This window comes from Papio anubis, chromosome 9, assembly GCF_008728515.1.
Source record: "Papio anubis isolate 15944 chromosome 9, Panubis1.0, whole genome shotgun sequence".
Classification (NCBI taxonomy): Eukaryota; Metazoa; Chordata; class Mammalia; order Primates; family Cercopithecidae; genus Papio; species Papio anubis.
Genome location: NC_044984.1, coordinates 120548339 through 120560684, shown reverse-complemented (window position 1 = coordinate 120560684; position 12346 = coordinate 120548339).

The following is a 12346-nucleotide window of genomic DNA, read 5'->3' as shown; positions in this document are numbered from 1 at the left end:
TTCAAGTCTGCTGGCATCTATCTGAGTACAAGACTTTCATAGGTGATCAGCTGTTAGGGACTGAATTGTTTTCCCCAAAAATTCTTATCTTTAAGTCTTAAATTCAAGTAACTCAGAAAGTGGCCATGTTTGGAAATAGTTTCATTGCAGAGGTAATTAGTTAGGGTGAGGTTGTTAGGGTGGACCCTAATCTAATATGACTGGTGTCCTTGTAAGAAGGGAGACCGGGCACGGGGGCTCACACCTGTAATCCCGGCACTTTGGGAGGCCAAGGCAGGATTTCCTGAGCCCAGGACCAGCAATGTAGTGGTCCTGAGACCAGCCTGGGCAATATAGTGAGACACCTTCTCTACAAAAATAAAAATAAAAAAAATTAGCCAGGCATGGTGGTGCATGTGTATAGTCCTGGCTACTCAGGAGGCTGAGGAGGGAAGATTGTTTAAGCCTGAGAGGTCAAGCCTGCAGTAAGCTGTGATCCTGCCACTGCACTCAAGACTGGGCAACAGAGCAAGACCCTGTCTCAAAAAAAAGAGGGAGTTGGGGAATGTTGGAGACACATACACATAGAAAGAGAGAGAGAACACTGTGTAAAGATGAAGGACAGAGACTGGGGCTGTGCTTCTCTACAAGACAAGGTATTTCAAAGATTGCCAGTGAACCACCAGAAGCTACAAGATTCTCTCTCGAGAAAGAACTAACCCTGTCGACACCATGATCTTCTACTTTTAGCCTCCAGAACTTTGAGATAATAAATTTCTGTTGCTTTAAGCCACCCAGTTTGTGGTGCATTGTTAAAAGATCCCTAGCAAACTAATAATCAGACACAAACCTGGCTGTGAGATGAATAAATTCCCAGGGTTGAAATGCTAACAGTAAATCCAGTGACCACTGTCAATTACTGTAAGTCTTTGTTCTCCTGTCCCTTGCAGTATATCAGAGGAAACTGGATACAGGGAGGTTGTTATGTAGGAGCTAGTAACATTTAGCTGCATGTGAACTGCCATCCTGTGTCAGCGTTTCTCAAAAATGATTTGTGATTCAGAAAACAATTGGCAGAAGTAGACCAATATGAGCAGCTTACAAAATGAGGGTTTTGCAAAATACCATTAAATTGTCACAGGCCAACTGTTCTCACAATTGCATACGAGAATTCTGTGTTGTTAGTCCAAACTGGGAAAAATATAATCTCCTTATGCAAAATGTATGTGATTAATAAAAGATGAATATTTTTATTCAGAAGTTCTTGCCCTTCCAAATACTAATTATATTTATTCCTTTTTATTCAGCATTTTTATATAAATGTACTTATTGTTTAGTAAATTCATAACTGTTTGTTGAACAGCAATGCCAATCACATCTCTTCAGTTATGACTTGCAAAGCATTTCATTCAAATGAATTTTGCACCAAGTTTCACCTGATGAATTTAACTGTGACAACAGAATAAAGCCACACATACACCAGGTACTTTTAAAATGCTTCTTTACATATTATCAGCCAATGTTGCCGGAAAAAATTACTTGTTTCCAAAGAAATGAGGGAAGGAGGTCAGGACGACGATGAACACACAAACGCTTCACAATGGAATCTACCCAGACCTTGGTTTTGGCTTTTTTCACTCTCTGATTTGTATGAGAAAAAGTAATGAAAACATCCACCTTACAGAAATAGCTTGGGTGAAAGAAGATGGCTTTTGAAGAATGCTTGTGGGATTTCTTTTTGACACCGCAGTCATTTGGCCAGGTGCAGTGTTTGCAAACACTCACCTGCACCAGTTCCTCTCCTGAACTCAGTGGGAGGAAGCACTTGTGAAGAGGGCTGTGAGAGTTGTACAAAACTTGTTTATGATGCATAAAAACCCTTGTGGAGAAACATGGTTTACCTGTGGCATCTTACAATGCTTGTGGTGTATACTTAAGCAGAGGGAGGGAACTGTGACATATTCAATTTCCCTGGATGGAGCGCAGAAAATGCCACCCAAAATATGACACTTTGGGATGATTGATTACTTTGAACCAAGGGAATCTGGTCAACAGCAGGTGCAGGCAGAGGCTTTCTTTGAGCTTATCTTATCTGCTTCAAAAGGGATCCTCCAAAAGGAACTCAATTGTCTTGAATTCCCTCCCTAGGAAGGAATCTTAACAACCAGGGAAGATTAACTTGGATTACAGGAGAGAACACTGGAGGTCAGCACCAGTCTGGATGCTTTTATTATTACCTGAGAGACTTTTTATCTGCATGATATGCTTTGGTTATGTCCCCACCCAAATCTCATCTTGAACTGTAGCTCCCATAATCCCCATGTGTCATGGGAGGGACTAGGTAGGAGGTAACTGAATCACGAGGGAGGGTTTTTCCTGTGCTGTTCCGATGATAGTGAATAAGTCTCATGAGATCTGATGGTTTTATAAAGGGCAGTTCCCCTGCACACACTCTCTTGCCTGCTGTCATATAAGATGTGCCTTTGCTCCTCCTTCACTTTCCGCCATGATTGCGAGGCCTCCCCAGTCATGTGAAACTGCAAGTCCATTAAACTTCTTTTTCTTTATAAATTAGCCAGTCTCAGGCATTTCTTCACAGCAGTATGAAAATGCACGAATACACTGCATAACAAGACGACCCTACACTTCTTCCTCTCACCCTCCCAGAACTTGTGTCATCACCTCCCTCTAGAAGCCCCAAGCCCCTATTCCTTTCTGTAGCTCAGGATGCTACATAAGCTTCAATCACCTGTCTCTTCTACTCTGATGTTGTGGGACTCCCGTGTGTACATGCATAGTTCAATATGGTTTTTCTCCTGTTAGTCTGTCTTACATCAGTTTAATTCGTAGCCCAGCTAAAGAACTTACAAGGATGAAATGTAACCACGTCTTTCTCTGCTACATTCTCTAGTTTAAAAAATCATTTGCTATTAATTCCTCCAGTTTGACTTTATTCTTTCCAAAGTACAATATTGTGCAAGGAGATCACCAAGGGGCTTCCTCCTTAGAGCCCATCTCTCTAGGGGCCTCAGGGGTCTCATCTGAAAGTTTCTTTTTGTTTTGTTTTGTTTTGTTGAGATAGAGTCTCACTGTGTTTGCCCAGGCTGGAGTGCAATGGTGAGATCTTGGCTCACCATAACCTCCGCCACCTGTGTTCAAGTGATTCTCCTGCCTCAGCCTCCCAAGTAGCTGGGACTACAGGTGCACACCCTCACGCCTGGCTAATTTTTGTATTTTAACATAGATAGGGTTTCACTATGCCAGGCTGGTCTCGAACTCATGACCTCGTGATCCACCTGCCTCAGCCTCCCAAAGTGCTGGGATTACAGGTGTGAGCCACTGTGCCTGGCCTGGAAAGTTTCTACCTAATTTTTCCCATTCCTGTGCCTACAAGACCCTCCTGAGCAGAAAGTATGCTGGACACTTGCCGATGGAGGATAGCATTTTCTCTCTCTCTCTCTCTCTTTTTGTAGAGAGTGGTGGAAAGCACCAGCTGGCACTGCCTTTTAGAAATGCATCTGATTTACACGCAGGCCTAAAAAGAGAACCTCCAGGACAAAGGAGACTTCTGTTTCTGGCTAAAGTCAGGTCATTTACACAGCAGCGAAATTCCAGGATCAAGTCAGCAAGATACACAGTAGGATAACTGTCAACCATCTAGCTTATATCAAACACATTATTCTGCAGAATCCTCTTTTGAGACGGAGTCTCGCTCTGTCACCCAGGCTGGAGTGCAGTGGCCGGATCTCAGCTCACTGCAAGCTCCGCCTCCCAGGTTCACACCATTCTCCTGCCTCAGCCTCCCGAGTAGCTGGGACTACAGGCGCCAGCCACCTCGCCTGGCTAGTTTTTTGTATTTCTTAGTAGAGATGGGGTTTCACCGGGTTAGCTAGGATGGTCTCGATCTCCTGACCTCGTGATCCGCCCGTCTCGGCCTCCCAAAATGCTGGGATTACAAGAATCCTCTTAACATACTTTTCTCTCACAGACACTTGCACATAATCACAATGTTACAGACCAGCAGATCTTGGCACTACTAAAATAAACACTTTTAATATTCAGAGAATTTATTTGTCCTTCTTAGTAAATAGCTGGAGAGAGCAACTCAATTTTATGTTGATAAGATACAGAACACGTATAGCTGTGACCTAAGTTTTATGGTAGCTGGTATGTAAATATTCACCAACATTGTCATTCTCTCTCTAAGACAGTGTATAGCCCAGCCCTATATTTTCTCCTTTCTTAAGGATTTAACCTAACAGGCCTGGGACTGCATTTGTCAGGAGACCCTGGGTGGCACCTGGTAAAGGTGGCTCACTATACCCAGTCGTTTTGTACAAATAATACAATCCCTGCCATACACCTGCTTTTCTTCTGGAATTTTAGTACCTGCCAGGAAGAGGGTGCCTATGGAATCAGCCCCTAGTAAAAATCCTGGGCATTGAGTCTCTAATGGGCTTCCCTGGTATATTTGGCAGATTTCACACACATTGTCACAGGTATTTGCTGGTGAATTAAGTGTGTCCTGTGTGACTCCATTGGGAGAGGTTGAGGCTGACCCCCCAGACTTCACCCCATCCACCTTTTACGATGGCTGACTGTCCTTCATATCTTTTTGTGGTAGTAAAATTTAGCCATAATTATAAACCAGCAGGTCTCGGCACTACTAAAATAAACTTTTTTCAATATTTAGAGAATGTATTTGCACTTCTTAGTAAACAGCCTGAGAGAACAACTTGATTTTATGTTGTTAAGGTAACTTATCGGCATAACATTATATGCCGAGTCCTGTGAGTCCTCCTATGGAATTATGAAGCCTGGGGTGGCCTTTGGAAACCACAGTCCCTCTCCCCACCTCCCACCCTACCAAGGCTCCTTATTAAACTGCCAACGGGAGCTATTAACTTCTGTTTTTAGTTAAAATTAATAGCCAAGATTAATATAAAGGATGCAGGAGAAGGGGAATTGTAGTTTTCAGTTTCCCACGAAATATTTTCTAAGTTAGTGAAAAACAAAATCCAGCTCACATCTGGGCAACCGTTATCCCCACATTTGCAAAATGCTCTGGTACTTGCTGATACAAGAGGCTTTGTCTTCATGTGTGGTATCAGGGTCAGGGGCATACATGTGTCATTCAGGTCCTGGCTTCCCTTCCTACCATGTGACCTTGGATCCTAACAATAAATTAGACCAGGATGTGAAGGACTTAGCTCGCTGCCTGACACTAGATAGCACTCACAAGAAGTTATTGTTGTGTTGTTGCTATCATTATTATTATTACTTGTCATCTTCCGAGCATACAGCCTCTGGTCCAGGTTTAGTTATCAGAGTGACCTAAAAGGTCTGTGTTCACTGCAGGCAGGCTTCCTAAGCCCAGGTATTAAAAACAAGAGATAAAGACCCCATTAGTTGACAACAAAAGTATATTAAATATTTGCTAATAGAATTTCAAAAATCACCCTTTTATTTGACTGTTCTTAATTATTCTCAGGGGTTCCATTGAGAAAATGCCTGATGGAATTTCTTGGTTTCTTTTTTGTTTGTGTTTTGAGACAGAGTCTTGCTGTATCACCCAGGCTGGCGTGAAGTGGCACAAACTCTGCTCGCTGCAACCTCCGCCTCCCAGGTTCAAGCAATTCTCCTGCCTCAGCCTCCCGAGTAGTTGGGATTACAGGCACACACCACCATGCCCAGCTAATTTTTGTATTTTAGTAGAGACGGGGTTTCACCATGTTGGCCAGGCTGGTCTCGAATTCCTGACCTCAGGTGATCCACCGCCTCGGCCTCCCAAAGTGCTGGGATTACAGGTGTGAGCCACTGCACCCGGCCAATTTCTTGGTTTCTCAAGAAAAATGGAGCATATGTTAGGTACATTGCTCAAGTTGATAATAGTAATGAATTCAGTAGAGTACGGAGTGAGAAACATTGTCACATCTGAGAGCTCGGACAGATCCCATCTAGAGAGAAATTGAAGGAGTACCATGCCCTAAGGAACGCCCAACAGGCCTGAAGCAGGAAGGTGCCCCTCCACATTCAAAATGATGGAAAGAGAGAGGCAGATGGTGTCTCTTATTCAATGTGACTGAGAGAAAGCGGCAGGTGGCATTCCTCATTCAACATGGTGTAGAGGCAGACAGGAGATACATTTCATCTAATATAGCAGAGAAACCATTAAATCTGCTATAAGAATAATGGTTGTTCACGTTTTGGCCCCAGGTCTTACCAAATGAGTGACTTTCACAAATCAGTTCACTTACCCTTAGATCATCATAAAAGGTTGATAAATGTGATAATTAACCTACTATTTGTGAATTTAGTGACTTGATTCTGAAACGTCACTATCTTGTGAGTGACCTGACTTACTTATTGGCATCTTACATGGACTTTTGGCGTATATGTGTCACTGGTATTCTGACACATTTTCAAATGATTGCTACCAGTGTTATTTTTCATTCTTAAATGGACTCAAATTTGCCAGGTCTGTCCCACAAACCCTGGCCAACAGATGAAATGAGTACTCAGATACAAGCATGCAGTATAAGAGCAGCTAGGTGACTGCCTGGCTCTAGTGGCCAGGGAGCAGCCCCAAGAAGCTGGAGCTGCTTGCTTTTATTCAGTGTAGGCACAATGCTGAAAACCTGGGGCCCACACAACCTGTAGGTAATTAATATTTATGGTTTCCCCTTTCAGGGAGAGTCATACGCGTGGATGATCAAAGGTCAGTTCCTGGTCAACAGAAGTAAACAAGCTTGTTTGAGATAAATTCCCCCACACTCCCTTGTAACTACTCCTTCAACCTCAGCTCTCTGATCAAGTGAGGGAGTTATGTGGTTCCCACCAGATAGCTGCTTTTCTTCTGATTGCCTGCATTGCCTACTAACAGTCTATATTAGCATTTTCATAAGCCAATTGCAACAATAAGATATCAGCAGCCTAGGCATGACTAATCTGTCTCTTAATCGCCACAAAAGGTCCCTGTTGAACTCCACCTTCAGGAATTTGGTCCCAAGTCCTGCAGTCACATAAGGACACTTGTGCACAGGCTTGGGGGACAAAATTTAATTGTTGTTGTACATTGACACAGGGACCCCTCTCCTGGATCTCAGCAGCCGTTACGTTTTGCCCAGCCAGTTGATTTTGGTTGGCTTGTTGTTCGCACAACTCATCATATTCTGCCCTCCAGAGGAGGTACTGACTGGCCTCTAAAGTTGTTTTAGCTAGCACTGACCAGTGCCATGGGGTCATATGGAGATTATCTGCTGTGGCCTCAATTAATCCTTCCATAAATGGGCTAGCGGCTCTGTTTTCTCTAATGCTTTTTCTCTTCTCTTTGTAAGTGTTGAAAGTAATGGGTTCATGTACCTGATTGCCTTGTTGATCTTGCATCACTGGGCAGGACAAATGTTCCCCTTCTAATGCCACTTGCCTAAGACAGGGTCCCATAACTGTAGTGTATCCCTTGCCTTTTTTTTCCAATTTATTGGAGGAGGAGGTTCAGGGAAAGCCTCTCTCTCCTCTGTGGCACCTTTAGCCGGTAATGGAGGGGCTGGGGGAGGAGGAGGAGGCGATAAGGTAGATGATAGTTCTTCCTCCCCTCCCTTTTTAGGCTCTTCTCTGTAGAGTGGGGCCAAAGCAGCCCTAACCAATAGTGTTGCAGGGTCCTTACTCATATTCCCATGAGTAATGTAAGGCTTATAACATTAAAGATGTTACTGGGACCCGTTGCCCTTGTACATGATGTTGTTTAAAACTTATTCCCACTTGTTCCCAGAGCTCTAGGTCTAACGTGCCTTTTTCTAGGAACCATGGGTTATGGAAAACAACAGTTTTGATTAGGTGCCTTAATTGGGCCTCTGAGACTGAGGCTCTGCTAGGTTTAAGCAGCTGTTTTAATACTTTTATATATTGTTGCTGTTGAGCTGATAATTGTTTGTCCCGTGACAAAACTCTAGCTTGAAAATCCCCTCAAACTTGGAAAGCCCCAGCAGGCACCAATTACTTACTGCGCAGTCACTTCACATTTGTTTTTGAGGGTTCCCTCACAATCCATCGCAGTGTTCCTCACATGGGGGCACCACCTGCTGGGTCTGTCCCGCAGACCCTGGCAGACAGATGAAGTGAGTACTCAGACACAGGTATGCAATGTAAGAGCAGCTGGGTGACTGCCTGGCTCTAGTGGCCAGAGAGCAGCCCTGAGAAGCTGGAGCTGCTTGCTTTTATTCAGTGCAGGCACAATGCGGAAAACCTGGAGCAAACACAACCTGTAGGTAATTAACATTCATTGTTTCCCTTTCAGGGAACGTCACACAGATAATCAAAGGTCAGTTCCTGATCGACATAAGTAAACAAGCTTGTTTAAGAAAAATCCCCCCACATTCCTTTGTACCTACTCCTTGCCCTCTGCCTCAGGGTTATAGAACAGCTGCCTGCAGCTATTGTCCCTCAGGGCTCTGCAGAACCCTCCAATCTTTCAGAAGGTTTGTGTCCTTTCCCTATAGTTTTTCCCACCACTTTGACCAATCCCCCACACAAATGGTTGGGAAACTCTCAATAGCAAGCAATTAATGTCACTACAAATTATCACGCCAGAAGGTTAAGTAGTTCTTTCAGCACATTGAGCTCTCCCTTTCCAGAAGTCCCTTATTTCATTCACATACACTTTCACTAAACTTCAGCTGAGTGTCTGCTCTCCCCATAACCCTGCATTGGTCAGAGGGTGGAGAGAGGGACAAGTCATTGCTCCTGTCCTCATGGGACTCTATGGACAAGATCCATAAAAGCTGTCTCAGTTTGTGAGAGGTAATGGCCAGATGGTGTTTTTGTTTTGTTTTGTTTTGTTTTGTTTTGTTTTTGGATAAGGTGCCTACTTATGCTGATATAGCCATATCACTACATAAGAGATAGGACACACTTTTTTCATTTCAATTCAAATAAAACTTTAAATTTTCATCTAGAACTTCCTTTGTCATAGGAGGAACTATTTGAATATCTTCAATTACTTTTTAAATGAAGGAGAAGGAAACACCTTTTTTTTCCCAATGCCTGCATTTAGAATTTTTCAGAAGATAATTTAGAAAAAATTTGTATAAGAGCCAAGGAGCCTCCAAAGGGAAACCATTATATAGAAATCCACTTGAATTTTATATTGATCTTATATCCTGCAATCATATTCAACTTGCTTATTAGTTCTAGTAGCTTTTCTGTTGGTTCCATTTTTAAATAAATAATCATATTATCTGTAAAGACAGTTTTCAATTTGGATATCTTTTTTTTTTCTTACTCTACTGTACTGGCTAGAACTCCTAGCACAATATTGAAGAGAAGTAGTGAAATTGGACATCCTTTTCTCATCCCTGTTCCCAGGGGGAAACCATCCAGAGTCTCATCATTTATTATGACATTAGCTGTAGCTTGTCATAGATGCTATTTATTAAGTTGATGAAGTTACTAGTTTGTTGATGGTTTTGATTAGTAATAGATGTTGGATTTTGTCAAATACTTTATGTCCATCCATTGAGATAATCGTGTGTCTTTTCTCTTTTAGTTTGTGATATGGTTTGGCTCTGTGTCCCTACCCAACTCTCATGTTGAATTATAATTCCCAGTGTTGGAGGTGGGGCCTGGTGGAGGTGATTGGATGATGGGGTTGGTTTCTAATGGTTTAGCTCCATGCCCCTAGTGCTGTCTCATGATAGAGTTCTCACAAGATCTTTGTTTAAAAGCGTGCAGCACCTCCCACTACTCTCTTCCTCCTGCTCCAGCCATGTAGGACATGTCAGCTTCCCCTTCACTTTCCACTGTGATTGTAAGTTTCCTGAGGCCTCCCACAGCTCATGCTTCCTGTACAGCCTGAAAAGCCATAAGCCAATTAAACCTCTTTTCTTTATAAATTACTCAGTCTCAGGTAGTTCTTTATAGCAATGTTAAAACAAACTAAAACAGCTTGTTGATTTGTTGCATCACATTGACTGATTTTCTTACTTTAAACCAACCTTGCATTCCCAGAACTTCACTTTGTCATGATGCATTTTTCCTTGGTATATATTGTTAGCATTCTATTTGATACATTTTTTTCATCTGTCTCTATATTTTTGAATCTGTGAATGACATTTGTTTTGTAATTTTTTTCTTATAATATTCTCTTATCAGGGTAAATATTGGACTTATGAATAAATTAATAAGTATTCTCTCCTCACACACAGGCAGTCATTAGTACTTATCTGTTTACTCTAAGTCTCTTCTCCACAAATCTCCAGTGTTCTATCTCAGTGTAACTCTCTACACTCTGGTACTGTTCACTGCAATGTCCTCAAGACTCCCAAGTTCTACCTGGGTTCTCCTCTGCACCATGGTCTGGAATCTCTCTGCAAACACTAAGCTAGAGCAATCACAGGGTTCATCTCACATTCCTTATCTCAGAGATCGTTGTTCATTGCTTTATGTTCAATAGCTTAAAAACCATCATTTCATATATTTTGTGTGACTTTCCAGCTGTTTCAAGGGAGAGGGTAAACATCACTTCTCTCACTTTATCTTGTTTCCAAGCGGAATTGGGGTCCAGAATTTTGAGTCTCAAAAGTCTTTTTTCTGACTTAACAGTCCTCTCCAAAGCAATGAGTGTGTCAGAATCCAAATCTTCAAATATAAGAATGATCATGAGATGAAATGAAATATTTAGAGGAAATATCAGTTAATATTTTTAAATGTCATACCAACACAAATGCCTTTTATTTTCACACTTCAATCTTGATCAGAAAGCCAAACTATAAACCTAGAGATAAGGGACATTCCTATGATGTTTCCCGGCGATACATATGGGGAAAGCTCTCAATGACTAATGTAGATTTTGCAATAGACTTACATGAATTAAGATTGTTTAGAAAAGTGTTGTCCTCTCACCCAACCTGTTTTCTCTTCTGAAGCTGTGCACCTTTGTAGTTCAGAGTTTGAAGAAAGAATTTTCCAAGGTCTTTAGCTTACAACAGTTTTAATCAAACCAGGTATACAGACTTAACTGATGCAGTAGATTGAATGGTCTCATAAGATTAACTATGCATTTCTTATGGAAATATTTGCAAACCTGTGATAATAATCCTAGCATACAAGTGCAGGACACTTTACTGTGTCAACAGTAAGTTAGGCAAGTGTAGTGATCTTTGTTGGTAACCTTCCCAGCAACCATCATCATCTTTTGCTCCCAATAGAGTCAAAATCTTGTTCAGATGTCTACTCCTTTTGCACAGAACCATGAGCCTTGGGGTCATCTTCCTGGATGGGTGTGATGGTAATCCATCTCATTGGCATTGATTGGTTCACATGTGGATAGATGACTTAGTATTTTCCAGAAAAAAGGAAGTGTTTCTGTTGGGAAGTCCTTAGTGAAAAAAAATTTAGTTCCATAGGAAGTTATAGGAAAGAAATAACTTCTCTTGTTCCATGTCTCGATGTGATACCTGATACCACCACAACAGTCCTGCTACCTACTTGAGGATGAAGGAAATGCCCAGGATGGTAGACTAGAGAAAAGGAAAGAGCCTTAACATCACTGAACTTCCAAATCAATCAACTCGGTGGCCTATTGTAGGCTGAACTCTGTTACGACGCAAGATAAACTTCCTTTTTAAGGTGATTTGAGTTGAGATTATATTTCTTTATTTGAAATTATTCAATAATACAAATTTTGGTAACATTCTCATTTCTAAAAAATAATCTGAGTTACTTATCTGACCCAACATAATTTCTAAGTGATCAAGCTAGTGATAGAACTTAGTTTTTCTGGCTTCAAGATTATTGGAGGACGGAGGGGAGGAATATCAGAAGTAAAATCTTTAAATAAAACGGGGGTGAATGACTGAAACAAAATTGCACTATGTGCTGGTAGAATTTTTTTTAGAGCAATGGATAACATCTAATCCTTTATCTTATCTTTTTTCTTAGCCTTCAGTCAGGCTCTCATTCCAGTTGTTAGATTGAATTTTCAGAAAAGAGGCAAATTGAAAAACGGAATTCTAACATTTTTTTAAAATTTAACTCTCACTGTGTCCTTCTTCTCCTTGGTATCTCTGATTATTTGCTGGGTTTTAGGGACTGCGGTTAACTAAGTTTCAAGAATGTGACTTATATAACCCCCACTTGGTTTCTGGCAACATTAAGATCTCACTTTTACTTGGAAACAATTGCCTCTGATTTAGCTCTGATGTTCCTTCATAGACAGAATGTCAGTTCCCTTGTTCATGCCATTACTCTTTAGAGTCTTCTAAATGGCCCACTGTCCTCATTGGCTTCCCTGGGTCCTGTTGCCATTTGAGTTCACTGTTTGTAGATGTCATCTGAAATCACAGTTTAAGTTCTCTTTTCCTAATTTTAG